The sequence below is a fragment of the Canis aureus genome, chromosome 2 (genome assembly GCF_053574225.1).
Source record: "Canis aureus isolate CA01 chromosome 2, VMU_Caureus_v.1.0, whole genome shotgun sequence".
NCBI classification, from domain to species: domain Eukaryota; kingdom Metazoa; phylum Chordata; class Mammalia; order Carnivora; family Canidae; genus Canis; species Canis aureus.
The window spans coordinates 35,337,578-35,350,278 of NC_135612.1; the positions used below are offsets into that span (position 1 = coordinate 35,337,578).

Genomic DNA, 12,701 nt, shown 5'->3' on the forward strand with positions numbered 1-12,701 from the left:
GCAGTTCCATAATGGTCATAGAAAGTTATTTTAACAACCTCTACTTGGAAAAATTACATTATCTAATGTATCAATCTACTTTTGGTTTATAAAACAGAGCCACTGCAAAAGACCAAAGGAATGAAAAGATTTAACACAGGAATTTGGTCTTGTGTAAATGTTGGCAAGTTGAAGGCCTGAGAAGCTGCCACCAGGAAATGGGCAAAACCATCACCAACAACTTTGGCATCAGCTTCTGGGTGAGCTGAGAAGCTAGACCTCCCAGAGAAGTCACCACACCATAGTGAGCTGTCATGACCAAACAAGAAATTCTTATTCTTCCTTTCTTCCTCTCTCTTTCCTATGCCTTCCAGATCTCACCTTTCCTTATGCTAGAAAACCCTAACCCAGAACCGTTCAGCAAAAGGGAATCTGCAAGTGCAATTCCTGATGTCAAGTGACAAAAATATTGCAATTTAGTAATGAATTTTGTGTCCTTTTTTTAAGGGAAAACAATCCATGGCCTGAGGGAGTACAATGCCTCATAAGAAATGGAACACCTCTCCCAAGGAATTTTGGGCAAGATTAGATTTTATAGAGCATTCGGAGAGACAAGGTGGACACGAGGTGTGATTAGCCAGGTCAGAGATTTCCTTACAAGGCTAGCAGATCCTATTGTCTAAGATAATGTAAACTAGTTAAATCTGAGTTGGAGGATTCTGACTGGTGTATGTTAGGTTTCCTTGGTTTCCATGGCTTCCGGCGCATAGCTCCTAAAAACCCTTGTAATTCCCTATATAAGATCCATAAAGCATATTTTGTTATAATATTTAGTTTTGCTCCCACTTTCTAAAACAGTTGCAGTGATCATGGTGAACTGGGTGTCTTTTGTTATTCATACCAAATCCCTTTCAACCATATCTGAGTTAAGGAGATGATTTTTGGAAAGCATCTAGATAACTACAGGATGGGGTTGGTTGCCATGAGAACAAACCATGTAATTAGAGGGATGGAAGTTTCAGTCCCACACCCTTTAACCTCCAGGGAGGGTAGAGGGGCTGGAAGCTGAATCAATCACCAACCACCAATGATTTAATCAAACTTTCCTACCTAATGAAGCTCCATAAAAATCCAAAAGAATTTGGAAATTTCCAAGTTGGTAAACAAGAACAAATTCACATTCTGGGAGGGTGGGAAACCTAAATTCCACAGGGGTAGACACCTCTGTACTCAAAACCCTATGTATCTCTTCATCTGCCTGTTTATCTGTATTCTTTAATATCCTTTGTAATAAACTGGTAATCAAGTGAGTAAACTGATTTCCTAAATCCTGCAAGCTGTGGTGGCAAATTAATTGAACACAAGGATGGGGAACCTCCAATTTATAGTTAGTTGGTCAGAAGCACAGGTGACAACCCAGACTTGCCATTGGGTCTCAAGGTGGGTGAGAGCCTTGAGGCTCCTGTGTGAATGAGCCTCAATCTGTGGGCTTTGATACTATCTCCAGGTATCAGTTAATTCAGTTAAATTATAAGATACCCAACAGTTATCACAGAATTTCTCAGCATGAGGGAATACCCTCCACCCCCAAATTGGTGTCAGAAGTGCTAGAGTGGAGCAGAGTATTGAGACTAGAGAAATGTTTTTCTTTCAGAGCAACATTATGGTCAGTCTTGGTCCTGAATCACTTTTCTCCATTTATTGCTTCCATATCTTAGCTTTATTCAGTACAAGAAAATATGCTTCTCAAGTCTTATCCTTTCTCTACAGTTCAGATGTGATTTCTCATCATGTTTCATAACAAATTAAAGTTATTAGTATTGTTCTGTTTCAGCACTTGCTCTCATTATATCAACTACTATCTTGAGCAAGTTTGAATTTTTCCGTTTTTTTTTTAAATTATGTTATCAACTATTTTTAAATGTTCTTAGGGAGGAGATAAAATGAAAATCAAAAATGTTAATGGAAATCTCTGAACAGTAGAATTGTGGATGACTTTCAATTTTTTCTCTAAACTTCTCTGTATATTCTAAATGCTGTTCAATGAGCAAGTATTATTGTTTAAGTCAGAAAAAAGTATACTAATGAGTCAGTGGGAGTTCTTCCTGTCTTCCTTCCTTTCCCTTCCTATGGAGTCTGAGAGCCTGAGTAGGATGAGAATGACATCTACACAGAATGGTCTATCACAGGGTTTTGGAATGCAAGCATGGTGAGGTTTCCTCCTGGATGAATGGCTCAGCATGGGGTGTCAGAGAGCAAGCAGAGTCAGGAAGGCAACTCTGCCTAGAAGGGAGAGCCTGGTGGCAGAGATGGGAGATTAATTAATACAGGGGGTTGCTCACATAAGTAAATATATCAAGGAAAAAGGGAGAAGTTTTCTTACTATTGGGGAGAAGACTTACTAATATGGAAAAGAGAGAAAATTTCATGAACCTTGTGCTGTTATATTGATATTGAATGTATTAGTGTAAACTCATGTCTTTCAATATCATCAGAAAGATGAAAGATCAGGTGGATAGGTAGATAGTTAGGTACACAGATAGATAGAGAAGTTAGTAAAGATACAACTCTGTGTGTGTGTACATACATTTGTCCCTAGCTCTGTTCTCTGAGAAAGCCTAAGAGCATTAGCACTGCAGTAACAATAAACACACCTAGTGCCCCTATGTAGTGAAGAATTTTATCTTGTCCAAAGAAAAGTCTGGGCTTTGCACTTCAGCTTCTAGTAGGTCATCTATAGATTCTTGGAATAATATGCCTAATATGATTGTTTTTGTTTGCTGGAGAGTCTTGGATCATACTGGATAGTCTAACAATGTGAGTTAAGGGAGGAGCTGACTACATCCGGGTAGCCTTAGTGTGGGTGCTGGCCATGCCAGAAAGACCAACAATATGACTTAGGGTGAGGACTTTGGGTCACATGGTATCAGTGTATCTGAAGTCTGAGATTAACCATGTGGACAATCAATTGATACATCATGACTATGGAATGAAGCCTCAGTAAAAACTCTGGATACCAAAGCTTGGATGGTCTTACCTAATTGGGAACTCTTGTGTACTGTCATACATAGAATGCTGGGATGATAACTCAGTCTCCACGGAGGAAGGATAATGGAAACTCTGTATCTGGTATCTCTTTTAGACTATTCTTTCCTAGGTTGATTTTAATCTGTACCCTTTCCCTATAATATGCTATAACCATAAATGTAATAGCTTTCGGTGATTTGGGTGAGTCCTTCTAGTGAATCATCAAATCCAAGACCATTTAGGATACCCCTGAACTTGTAGCTGGTATCAGAGTTTAGGACGGTTTTGGAGGACCATGCCTTCTAACTTTGCAGTTGGCCATCTCAAGGCCCCCAAGGTAGCTCCTAAATCCCATGCTCCACTGAATGGAACCAGAGCTCCTTAGAGGAAGGGCTGAATCAAGGGCAGGGGCAAGAAAAGTACAAAATGAGCTAACTTATCCTTTTTGTGCCAGAAAACAAGTGCTCAGAAGGATAAGAAAGCATAAAAAAGACACAGGAATCAACTTGAAATTCTCCCACTGGCCAAATCAGGGGATTTGATAGGTGCATCAAAAGGAAAAAACAATAATAGTGGATTATAACCTTTTGTAAAAATAGGAAGATATATACCCATACAGATATTAATGGATATTTAAATTTAAATTTGATGAGGAAGAGATATTTACATAGTTTCAAAGTTCTCAAGAACTCTGAAGTTTTACCATTGCAATTTTACAGGCTAGCTGCTGATGGATTCATGAGGCTGGAAGAAGACAAAGGACTTTTATTCACTGAGCAGCAGGCAGCATGAACTTCATGTTTCTTTTCGTTCCATTTGTTCCCTAAGTTCCATAGAACAACAGGAAGTGGCCAGGTAGATGCTGCATGCACAGCAGGTTCCTCACAACTGAGAAGCCCTGAGCTTAGACAATCCCAAACTTTATAACAACCTCCAAGCAACCTGCCCAACACTTGCCTCTGAGTGAAACATTATCTTTATTACTCTGGATTGCAAACAAACTACCCTGTGCTCCAGAAGGAGACATCACATCTGTCTAACAAGGCTCTTTGCCATAAAAACATCCTTAAAAAGACAGACCAGAACAAAAGGTAACCAGTGCCTCTCAGAGGTGCAGAAATGCAAGAGAATTGTCTTCCAACAGGAGCATTTCCACAGAAAATACTTGTCAATTATAGGACTAAAGGAGTCACTCTCAGTGGAGAATTCTAGTTGACAACTTAATCAAACAATTAGTATGAACATCATCAGTAGTGGTGCAAACCAAAGTCAAGCATCCACCTGATAGAATAGGAAGAATACACATCTCTTCTGTCATTCCTGCCGAACATCCATAATCAGATTCTAATCATAAGGAAACCTTATGCAAAAGCAAATGCAGGGACATCCTATACCAGAATTTCCCTAAAACTTTTGAAAGTGTCAAAATCATCAAAGTCCTCGAAGATAAAAGTACTGTTAAAGACTATAAGACATGTAACAGACACAACAGCCAAATGCAACAGGGGATTCTGAGCTTACCCTCTTTCTCAAAATGACATTGGGGAACACCTGGAAGAAGGTTAAGTCTGAGGATCTGAGGATTATGCATTATGTTAATTTCATGATTTTTTGTTGTTTTTGGATTATGTTAAAATGAGATCAGGTAGCAGAATGTCCCTGTTGTTAGGTATTTGAGTGGAAAATGAGAGCGGATGCACCCAGTGGACAACTTACAAATGATTAAGGGTAATAAATTCTTTGTACTGTACTTCCAACTTTTTCTTAAGTGGTGATTATTTTTAAATTAAAAAAATTAGATTTTACAATTTTTATATGTAAAAATGTCTACATATACCTATATGGTTGTGAAAAAAAATATTGAAGTGAGTTAACAATGGGTGTTTCTGGTAATGAGACAATTGGTACTTTCTCCTACCTCTACTAATCATACTTTCCAGTTTTCATAATGAGCTGATAGTAATTGCATAATATGAAATATACATATAAGAAGCCCAGAGGTCACTCATTAGGTAGAGACCAGGCCCTCCTTGACTCATCAAGTCATGATGAATGGGGTCTTCCACAAACTGTATACTCGCAGCCTCAGCACTCATCCTCTCTCACTCCACATACTCTTCCATTTGAGCCATACTTCTTCATTTCTAACAGTTTCCACAAATATCCTGTGCTGGTTTGTGTCTTTTTGATTTAAAACAATCTTTTCTTTTTTTCTGTCTAGCTAACTTCTCCTTAGGCTTCTCATTAAATTTCATTTTCTCATGAAATTTTTTTCTAAAGCTCCTGATTCCAAGAATCCTCTATCCCACTGTATTCAAGTGTCCATATACTTCTATTGTACTATTTACCTTGCTGCCTTATTTATCACTTTGATTGTTTGTGCTGCCCTCTAGATGCCAAGACAGAAGCAGGTACTATATCTCACTGTCTTTGCCACACCCACCTAACCACTGAAATAAGGTCTGTCCCTAAAAGGGTTTGGTGGATGAATAAACTAACATGATTATAATGGTGAAACTCTGCTGAAGTCACCTAAATCTGCAAGTTTTGTTACATTTGTTCATTGCTTCCTTTAAAAAATACATTGAACTCCTTTTATGGGCCAACAAATAAGCAAGGAGGCTTTACTTTGCCTCAAGGAGCTCACAGTCCAAAAGGTTAAGATGAACCATTAACAATTACCAGAGAATGTGGCGAGTGTATGGATTGTATAGAGACACAGCAACATGGGGCTGTCATGGAGGTGGGAGTTAGAAGCAAACAAAACAAGTGACTGGGATTTGAACCAGCTCAATACTCTGTAGCTTAAAGTACTAATAAGAAAGGAGTGTACCACCCATGCTATTTGAATTTTGTTTTTTGTTTTCCTTTGTGTCTATGTCCTTATGGAGCTGCATAGAGGCTCTAATAAATAAATAGGTACATCAATCATTCCCTTGACCCAGGTCAAGGAGCCCAACTGTAACCAGGTCTGGAACAAGTAGTGTGAATATGGGGTGTTGGGGGTGTGAAGATTTGGGTTTTCGTCTCAGCATCATGTCATGTGGACATGTTATCTCATCTCTATTTTCCTTATTGTTTACAACTACAGGAAGAATCTGTATAACTTCTTTTCCATGTGTGTCATAAAAATGTCTTGTCTAGACATTGCCTGTACATTTTAATATCTGTAAATACCTTATCTGTAAATAGTGAATCAGCCTCCTGATGTGGGGTGCACTATTATTTAAGAATTCACAGGATGTCTCATTCTGCTGCAAGAAATAGGTTTTATACACCCCTTGTATAGCTATGAATACATTTATATCCATCCTTACCTACATACATATCCATCCAAACCTACATACGTATATGTTTTCAATTTATGTATCAAACATTAAAACACTAAAAAGCACCAACAATATAAACATATTAAAAAAATTTTGAGCTGGTGATTTTTGATGTTACACAACTGCTCTCCTTTGTGATGACTGTTGTATTTTTAGCTTCACTTTGATTACTGCTGCTGGAAACAGCTGTTCCCACAATCTACAAAAGTGTATAGTGCATACATTCATCATGTGATCCTGGATAACCACCATCAGGCATCTTCTCTCACAGCAGAGTTTCACTCTCCAGTTGTTTCCTGCATTCTCTTATTAGTTATCCCAGTGCTGGAAAAACAAATCTTCCAGCCAGGTTCCTGATTTCCACATTAATCTCTTATTCAATAATACCATTCCTTACAGAGCTGCATTAATTAAAAGCAAGCACCACAAGAAACCTGTCACTTCAAGTGTCATTTGTCACAACAACCTGATGTTCTTTTCTTTCTGTCATTTTTAGAACTTCGGTTACTATGGCAACCTGTGGCCCCTTTTATATATAGCATCACTTATATTCAGTTGGTTTATTTTTTTTCCTTTTTTCTTTTTTTACCATGAGGAAGACAAGATGTTTTTTTCTTCTTTTAACAAAGCTCATAATGTGGTAGAATAATCAGGCATAATGATAGGTTGCTCCACAAAGGAATATTACATGTTAAATGAAAAATTATTATTTCTCTATATTAAAATGCTCTGTTTAAAAAATAAAATCTCCACAAAGAAGCAAGTCCAGGTTTAATCTCCCAGGTGCTGGCTCATTAGAAGTCTGTAGCCCTAGGATATAATTAGCATCCTGTAAAATAGTAGATAAACAAAACAACTGTGGGTTTAAGGGAAATTCAGGTGTGCATAACAAGCAATATTTAGCCTTAAGCTGGCCCCATCCATTCAGGAGTTGTGGGGCTCACTGACCCAGTCCAGGTCACTCCTGGGATTCTCAGTGCTTCCAACCAACCACTTCCTTAGAACCAACTCCAACATTCATTGAGGACAAAGCCTTTATGTGATGGGAAGTTGGGAAAAAGCAGCCTTCTGCAAGGTACAGATGACATTCCTGGATTCCTAACTACCTGCTATCAGGGACAGATGGGGAAGACACACCACAGGAGGGAAGTGTGTCTGGTCACAGTATCAAGCCAGCCAACTTCCACAACCAGCCCACCATACATCCACAGGCAGTTCTCCATTCTCCCTAAACACCCTGTACCTTCTAATCTGCCCAGTCTCATTATTCCCAAGATAATACAGGTCTCTGCTCATTTGACTTCACTTTCTCATTGTAAACCCACTTACTTTTTTTTTCCCCTCCCATCTAAACCCTGTTTTCTTGCTGACTCCTCTTAGCATCTTAGTTCTTGGCAACCTCTTAACTTGCTTTTAATCTCTATTATTCTTATGGTCTCCATACTACTTGGAATTAAATATATGGCCTCCTTTTATTTAGTTCTATGTGTACTCATTGAGCATTTACTATGTGCTAAGTCTTAAGAGGTATTGTGGAAAAAAAGATGAATAAATTTAGATTTCAGACTACATGCTTTCAGTCTAGTTTGTGTGTGTGGGGGGAACCAACACAAAAACAGGTTAATTTTAGTATAAGTCAGTAAAATAGAGATATTCACAGTCCAGGCAGAGGTACAAACTATACTTAAGAATATCTGGGGTTTCTTGGAGAAAAATGCTGGAAATGAATCTTGAAAAATGAGGAATATTTAACAATGGAAAGAAAGAATAAGGGCACTCTAGGAAAAGGAAGAGTATGGACAAAGACCCAGAGGCATGGAAACTTGGAGGCTATGAGGAAAGACACAACAAGTATTGCTAGAAAATAAAAAGGAGAGGTGGGGAGTTGGAGATGTGAGTAGCAATCATGTATTAAAGATCTTTGCTTGCCTTGAAAAGGCACGTGGTATTTATTTGGAAAAAAGGAAAGAGTAAAGGGTTGTGGCTTAGGAATGACATGTTTGAATTTGTTTTTAGTTTAAGATGTTTTACATTCCTAAGTCTATCAATGTTTCCTGGTATATATAATTTTTATTGCTTTGATTAGGTGGTATTTGAAAATAGAATTTGCTTTTTAATTTCTTTTATATGTACTACAATCTAGAATACATAAAGAACTCTAGAAATAAATGAACCTTCTAAAAACAACTGTTCCTGATTTTCTGTGACTTATTGAGATAGCCACAAGAGTCGTGTACAGAGAAGCCCTAGATACAAAGATATTATGAACTTAAATAGCCTATCATCAAAAACATCTGATGTGAATTGACTAAAATTTTTGGGATACCGTGAAGACAGTGCTCATAGGGAAATATATTGTTGTAAATGTCTGCATTAAAAAAGATGATCTCAAATTAATGACTTAAATTTTACATCTTAAGGAAATAGGAATAAAAAAGAACTAAACCTAAAGCCAACAGAAGGAAGGAAATAATAAGAAAAACAATAGCTAAAATCAGCATAACCTAAAGAAGATTCTCTGAAAAAAATCAACAAAATTGGCAAGCTTTTAGGTACATAAATAAAGGAGAGAGAGAACTCAAATTATTAAAACAGACATTACTACTGGCCTTACAGGAGTAAAAAAGGAATATAAGAGAACACTATAAGCTATTTTACACCAACAGTTTAGATAACCTAGATGAAATGGATAAATTCCTAGGAATGCACAAACTACCATAAGTGACTCAAGAAAAAATAGAAAATCTGAGGAGACTTATAGGAAGTAAAAAGATTGAATGAAGAATCAAAAACCTCCCAACAAAGAAAAACCCAGGACCAGATAACTTCACCTGTGAATTCTATCAAACATTTAAAGAAGAATTAACAGCAATCTTTCTCAAACTCTTTCAAAAATAGAAAGGAAGGAATGCTATTTATTTGATACTAAATACTAACTTATTTGATAAGACTAGCATCAGCCCTGATACCAAAGCCATACAAAAACAGCACAAGAAAACTACACTCAAAAGTACCCTATGAATATTAATGCAAAAAATATCAACAAAATACTAGCAAACTGAATCCAACATTATATTGAAGGGACTTATACCATTACCAAGTGGCATCAATCCCAGAAATGCAAGAGTGGCTCACCATATGAAAATAAGTCAAAGTAATGCATCATATGAATAGAATGAAGGAGAAGAGCTATATGATAATCTCAAAAGATGCAGAAGCAGCATTTGACAAAATCCAGCATCCTTTCATGATATAATCATTTACCAATCTAGGTAGATAGAAACTTCCTCAACCTGATAAAGGGCATTTATAAAAAACCCACAAGTAACATCATACTCAATGGTGAAAGCCTGAAAACTTTCTCCCTAAGGTCAGGAACCAGAAAAGGGTTCATGCTTTTGATATTCATATTCAGTATTGTACTGAAAATTCTAGTCAAAGCAATTAGACAAGAAAAAGAAATAAAGGATATTCAAACAGAAAAGGCAGAAGTAAACTATTCTATTCATAGATGACAAAATCACATGTATAGAAAACCCTAAAGAATTCAACAAAAACTATTAGAGCTAATAAAAATTCAGCACTGTTGTAAGATTTAAGAGTTGTATAATAGTAAGAAGAGAGCCAAAAAGGAAATTAAGTCAGTCCCATTCACAAAAGAATCAGAAAGAATATGGCATCTAGGAATAGATTAAACCAAGCAACACTCTAGTCACACTGAAAATTACAAAACATTGCTGGAATTGAAGAAGACTTTAATAAATGGAAAGATATACTCTATTTATGGGTTAGAAGATTCAGTATTGTTAAGATAACAATACCACCCAAAGCAATCCACAGACATAAAACAATCCCTATCAAAACTCCAGTGGCCGGATCCCTGGGTGGCACAGCGGTTTAGCGACTGCCTTTGGCCCAGGGCACAATCCTGGGGACCCGGGATCGAATCCCACATTGGGCTCCCGGTGCATGGAGCCTGCTTCTCCCTCTGCCTATGTCTCTGCCTCTCTCTCTGTGACTATCATAAAAAAATTTAAAAAAAAAGAGATTTTTAAAACTCCAGTGGCCTTGTTTACAAAATAGAAAAGACAGTACTTGCATTTACATAGAATTATAAGAAACACCTAAAAGTCAAAACAATATTGAAAAAAATATCCCACCAAAGTTGTAAGACTCACATTTCCTGATTTCAAAATTTACTATAAGTCTACAGTAATCAAAATGTTATGGCAGTGTCATAAAGATAGACATATAGATCAATGAAATGGAGGTGAAAGTCCAGAAATAAAGCCATATGTCTATGGCCAATTGATTTTTAATGAGTTTGCCAAGACCATTCAAAGGGGAAAAAAATAGTCTTTTCAACAAATGGTGCTGGAGAAATTGGATAACCACATGCAAAATAATGTTAGACCCTTAATTCACATCATATTAAAAATAATTCAAAATGGACTAAAGAGCTCAATGAATGCAAGAGATATATTTGTAAAAATTTCCAAAGAAATCATAGGGCCAAATCTTCATAATCTTAGATTTGGCAATGGATTCTTAGATGTGAACCAAAATTATAAGCAATTTAAAAAAGGCAAATTGAATTTTATCCAAGTGAAAAACTATTTAGGCATCATAGGACATTATCAAGAAAGTAAAAAGACAACTTACAGAATGGAGCAGAATATTAGCAAATTATTCATCTGATAAGTACCCAGAATACATAAGTCTAGTACCCAGAATACATAAAGATCTATCACAATTCAAAACCTAAACGTTTTTTTTAATGGATAAGAGGTTTAAATAGACATTTTTCCAAAGATTTACAAATGGCTAACTAGCACATGAAAAGATATTCAAAACCATTGGTCATCAGGAAAATGAAAACCACAGTGAGGTACCACTTCAAACTCACTAGGATGGCTGGCATATATATAAATATAAAGTAGCTTTTGATTCTAAAATTTACAATTCTTTTTTAGATTAGATGTTTCTTATACATTTTTCTTTTTCATATATAGATATATATGTATGTATTTTTAAAGGAAAATAACAAGTCTGGCAAGCATGTGGAGAAATTTTAATTCTCATACATTGCTGGTGGTAATGTAAAATTTTCAGCTCCTGTGGAACACAGTTTGGTGGTTGCCAAAAAGTTAAATGTAGAATTACCACATGACTCAGCATTCTTAGATGTACACCTAGAAGAATTGAAAAAGGTCCTTAAACAAATCTGTGTACACACATGTTCATAGCAGTTCCATGCACTAGAAGGTGGTAATAGCCCAAATCTCAATCAATGGAGAAAGAAATTGTAGTATATACACAAAATAGAAAATTATTAAACCACAAAAACGAATACCACCATATGAATAAATCTTTAAAAACATTATGCTAAAAGAAAGAGCCAGACTCAAAAGGTCACATAATGTATAATTCTATTTATATGCCATACTCAGAATAAATTCATAGAAATAGAACACAGATTAGGGTTTACCAGACACAGAGGAAGGGGAGGAATAAAGAGTGACTGCTAATGGGCATGGTATGTTTTCTTTTGGGATAGTGAATATATTTTGAAACTTGACAAAGGTGATGGTTGTACAAATGCCATTGTGCTAAAATCCCATTGATTTTAGACTTTAAAATGGTTAATTTTAATGCTATGTGAATTTCACCTCAATGAAAAAAGAAATTAAAAATTTATAAGAAACATCTAATCTGAAAAAGGAATTGTAAATTTTAGAATCCAAAGCAACTTTAAAAAATAAATGTAAAAAAAAAGTTAAAAAAAAAAAAAAAGGAGCAACTTTAGAAGCCTCTGATCCAAGACCCTTGCAGAAATTGTCTTGGTAGTTGTTTAGCTATTTTCACACTTTTTTGGGGATTTACTTCCTACTTCCCTTCTTTCTATCCAATTCTCATTTCCATGATTCCAATGGGAACATTTGAGCTTACACAACTGGATACCAACACAACTGATCCTCACTCATCAAAAGTAAACAATCTTGGAATGATCACCTGATCCAGACAAGTCAACCAGAGACCATGTTCATATAAAAATTTGGAATCTGAGGGAGGACATTTCAGTTTCTTTCTGGCTGACTTCAATGGAAGAAACACAGACCCAGGCTGCAGATGGTATATTCCAATATATTTTATCAGGAATCCAGAGTAGAGAAGGCTTATGTTGTAAGAAATACAAAGCAGGTTTAAGAGAGGAGGAGAAAGAAAAGAGAGTGAGAAATTACTGACTATAGATCATTCCTTGGAGTAGTTCTTCCCTAAAATCTGGTTATTCCGTGGAAATTGGGTTCCATCAGAGGCCCTATAACTCTCTTTAATTCTCATTTTTTCACATAAGTAACTTGAATG

The 12,701-nt window shown here is 36.3% G+C and overlaps 1 long non-coding RNA gene across 1 annotated transcript in view; it reads left to right on the forward strand.

The window, feature by feature from the left end:
* The window catches only part of LOC144295861 (uncharacterized), a 135,500-nt gene extending 130,779 nt beyond the window's left edge, over window positions 1–4,721 (forward strand). The window contains exons 6-7 of the long non-coding RNA XR_013362973.1: window positions 98–620; window positions 3,726–4,721. This is a non-coding gene — a long non-coding RNA (uncharacterized LOC144295861). The remainder of the gene's footprint in view (window positions 1–97; window positions 621–3,725) is intronic.
* Window positions 4,722–12,701: the final 7,980 nt, after the last annotated feature.